Source organism: Sapajus apella, unplaced genomic scaffold (genome assembly GCF_009761245.1).
Source record: "Sapajus apella isolate SASKATOON/1434 unplaced genomic scaffold, GSC_monkey_1.0 scaffold12, whole genome shotgun sequence".
NCBI classification, from domain to species: domain Eukaryota; kingdom Metazoa; phylum Chordata; class Mammalia; order Primates; family Cebidae; genus Sapajus; species Sapajus apella.
In genome coordinates this window covers 1,781,855-1,786,110 of record NW_022436952.1, presented here as the reverse complement: position 1 = coordinate 1,786,110, position 4,256 = coordinate 1,781,855, and the positions used below count along the sequence as shown (strand labels likewise).

General features: G+C 43.3%; 1 pseudogene; it reads right to left on the bottom strand.

Moving 5' to 3' along the window:
- Positions 1-1,736: 1,736 nt before the first annotated feature.
- Positions 1,737-1,802, bottom strand: LOC116553554 (annotated as a pseudogene).
- Positions 1,803-4,256: the final 2,454 nt, after the last annotated feature.

Sequence of the window (4,256 nt, the reverse complement as noted above, 5' to 3'; positions counted from 1 at the left end):
TTAACCTGGGAGGTGGAGGTTGCAGTGAGCCAAGATCAAACCACTGCTTTCCAGCCTGGGCGACAGAACAAGACTCCGTCTCAAAAAAAAAAAAAAAAAATGATATATATGTGTGGAATTGGAATGATGGGATATCCAACTAGGACCGTAAGCAGTGGAAGATGAGAGCCTGACATTTGGGAGATTGCTCAGAGCCCAAGGCTAAATTTGATATTAAAAATATTTAGGATATGTATTTATCTTTGGCAGGAATAGCATGAAAGGGATGGTGTGCTCTCACTGCCTCCTATCAGGTGGTATACAATTTTGATTTCTCCATTACCACTGATGTTAACCTTGACCACTAGGTTAAGGTGGTATCTGCCAGACTTTTCCAGCATCAAGTTACCTTTTTTTTTTGAGATGGAGTCTTGCTCTGTTGTTCAGGCTGGAATGTAGTGGCACGATCTTGATTCACTGCAACCTCCTCATTCCAGTTTCAAGTGATTCTCCCACCCGGCCTCCCAAGTAGCTGGGATTATAGGCAAGTGCCACCCCCCTGGCTAATTTTGTGTGTGTGTGTGTGTGTGTGTATGTGTGTGTATGCCCAAACATACATATATATATATATATATATACATATATATATATATATATATATATTTTTTTTTTTTTTTTTTGGGGGTTGGGGGGAGATGGGGTTTTGCCACGTTGCTCAGGCTGCTCTAGAACCTCTGGGCTCAGGCCAGGTGGCTCAAGCCTGTAATCCCAGCACTTTGGGAGGCTGAGGTGGGCAGATCTCTTAAGGCCAGGAGTTTGAGATCAGCCTGGGTAACATTGGCAAAAACTCATCTCTACTCAAAATATAGAAATTAGCCAAGTGTGACAGTGCACACCTGCAGTCCCAGCTATTGAGGAGACTGAGATAACAGAATCCCTTGAACCCAGGAGGCGAAGGTTGCAGTGAGCCCAGATAGCACCACTGCACCCCAGCCTGGGCAATAGAGGAGACTTCATCTCAAAAATAATTAAATTAACTTAAAACAAAAAATAAAATCCCAGGGCTCAAGTGATCCTTCTGCCTCAGCCTCCAAAAGTGCTGGGAATACAGAGGTGAACCACCTCACCCGGCCTTATTTATTTGAGAAGGAGTCTCACTCTGTCCCCTAGGCTGGAGTGCAGTGGCACAACCTCAACTGACTACAACCTCTGCCTCCCAGGTTCAAGCAATTCTCCTGCCTCAGCCTCCTGAGTAGCTGGGATTACAGGTGTGCGCCATCATGCCCAGCTAATTTTTGTACTTTTAGTACAGATGGGGGTTTCACCATGTTGGCCAGGCTGGTCTCAAACTCCTCACCTTAAGTGATCCACCCTCCTTGGCCTTCCATAGTGCTGGGATTACAGGTGTGAGCCACCGCAATCCAGCCCTTATTTTTTTGAGACAAAGTCTCACTTTGTTGTCCAGGCTGGAATGCTGTGGCATGAACATGGCTCACTGCAGCCTCAACCTCCTCGGCTCAGCAATCCTCCCACCTCAGCCTCCCAGTTAGCTAGGACTACAGGTACACGCCACCTTACCTGACTAATTTTTTGTGAGTTTTTTTTTTTTTTTTAGAGACAGGATCTTGTTTTGTAGGGACAGGATCTCCCAGGCTGGTCTCAAATTCTTGGGCTCAAGCAATCCTGCCTTGGCCACCCCCTCTATTGGGATTACAAGTGTGAGCCACTATGCCCGGCCTACTTTAAAAAAATATATTTTGGACAGTTTTCTGGTAAAAACTGGAAAAATCTACTAGACAGATTCTAAAATAACTGTAATACTTTATTTGATATTTTAATATTTAGTCTGAAATTTTTATTTCCAAAATGTCAATTTCTATTCACAAATTTTTTTTTTTTTTTTTTTTTTTGAGACGGAGTTTTGCTCTTGTTGCCCAGGCTGGAGTGCAATGGCGCGATCTCGGCTCACCGCAACCTCCGCCTCCGCAATTCTCCTGCCTCAACCTCCTCAGTAGCTGGGATTACAGGCATGCGCCCCCATGCCCAGCTGATTTTTTGTATTTTTAGTAGAGACGGGGTTTCACTATGTTGACCAGGATGGTTTCGATCTCTTGACCTTGTGATCCACCCACCTCGGCCTCCCAAAGTGCTGCGATTACAGGCGTGAGCCACCGCACCCGGCCTTTTTTTTTTTTTTTTAAACAGTTTTTTCTTCTCTGCTGAGATTTCTTTTCTTCTTTTTTTTTTATTTTTGTTTAAGATGGAGTCCCACTCTGTCACCCAGGCTGAGGTGCAATGGTATAATCATGGCTCACTGCAACCTCTACCTCCTGGGGTCATTCGATTCTCCTGCCCCAGCCTCTTAGTAGCTGGTATTACAGGCATGTACCACCATGCCAGGCTAATTTTTGTATTTTCGAAGAGATGGGGTTTCATCATATTTGCCAGGCTGGTCCTGAACTCCTGACCTCAGGTGATATGCCTGAATTGGCCTCCTAAAGATCTGGGATTACAGGCATGAGCCATTGTGCCTGAGTGGAATGTTTTAAAATTAATTGTGGCTATGGTTGCACAATTCTGTGAATATTAAAAATTGTTGACTTGTATGCTTTAAATGGATGAGTTGTATGGTATATTAATTATATCTCAATAAAGCTATTACAACAAAAAGATTCAGCAGTTTTGAAAATAGAACTCTCTCTCTATATATATATATATGTATATATGTATATGCATTTTTTTTCTTTTCTTTTCTTTTCTTTTCTTTCCTTTTTAATCTTGAGCTCAAGTGTTCTTCCTGATGCAACCTCCCAAATTGCTGGGATTACAGGTGTGAGCCACCATGCCTGGCCTGAAAATAGAATATTTGGAAATAAAATGATAAATTCAATAAATGAAATCACCAAGATTGGAGGAGACCCTAAACTGAATGAAGACAGAAATTAACCCATGTTACAAATGAGCAACAAAGCCATACTGAAGGAGAAGAAAAAGAACTCTTCCAAGTAACCTTTTGAACAAATTATTTTGGCTATATTTTTTCAGTCTAGAGGAGAAGAAAAAACTACAAGGAAATTTCTGGAGGGAAAAAAATTTCTAGAGGGAAAAAAAGATGCAAGGAAAAGCTATTCTTTTTAATAGCTTGGTTTTTCCCAGTGCCATGGGAATAGCAATTGTGAAATTATATTGTGCATATTGTAGAATTAAGCAATGACATAAATAAGAAGGTGGAAGCTAGAGTTCTCACTGTGGGAAAAAGTAGATATAAATATGAATTAGGGAATACAAAGAAGTCTTGATGGGTGGAACTGGAGTTAGAAGCATCAGTATAAACCCATAATTTCATATACATCTGTGGAGATAGAGGTTTGGCCTCTGTGTGTTGAAGGCTTCGAAGCAATAACACAATGTAAAAATGAGCAGGCGTGGTACTCAGATCTTGGTTTCTAAATATTATTCCTTACAACAAAGAAACAGCTGCTTAGAGAAATGGACGGCTTTAGGGCTGGAACAGCGAAAGTATAAGCTAAGCTTGAAATATCCTGTTGTGGCTGGGCACAGTGGCTCACGCCTATAATCCCAGCACTTTGAGAGGCCAAGGTGGGCGGATCATGAGGTCAGGAGTTCAAGACCAGCCTGGCCAACATGGGAAAACCCCATCTCTACTAAAAATAGAAAAATTAGCCAGGTGTGGTGGTGTGCGCCTATAACCCCAGCTACTTGGGAGGCTGAGACAGGAGAATTGCTTGAACCTCGGAGGCAGAGGCGTCAGTGAACCGAAATCATGCCACTGCACTGCAGCCAGGGAGATAAGAGCAAGACTCCCTCTCCAAAAAAAAAGGGAAAGATCGTGTTGTGATAGAAATAAGAAAGTCCCGGGCCGGGCGCGGTGGCTCAAGCCTGTAATCCCAGCACTTTGGGAGGCCGAGGCGGGTGGATCACGAGGTCAAGAGATCGAGACCATCCTGGTCAACATGGTGAAACCCCGTCTCTACTAAAAATACAAAAACATTAGCTGGGCATGGTGGTGCGTGCCTGTAATCCCAGCTACTCAGGAGGCTGAGGCAGGAGAATTGCCTGAACCCAGGAGGCGGAGGTTGTGGTGAGCCGAGATCGCGCCATTGCACTCCAGCCTGGGTACAAAGAGCGAAACTCCGTCTCAAAAAAAAAAAAAAAAAAGAAGAAAGAAATAAGAAAGTCCCTTCCATCCCATGCCATTGTCCACTTCTCGGCAAAATGATGGGAATATGTCAAAACACAGGAGGAAGTTCCATTTC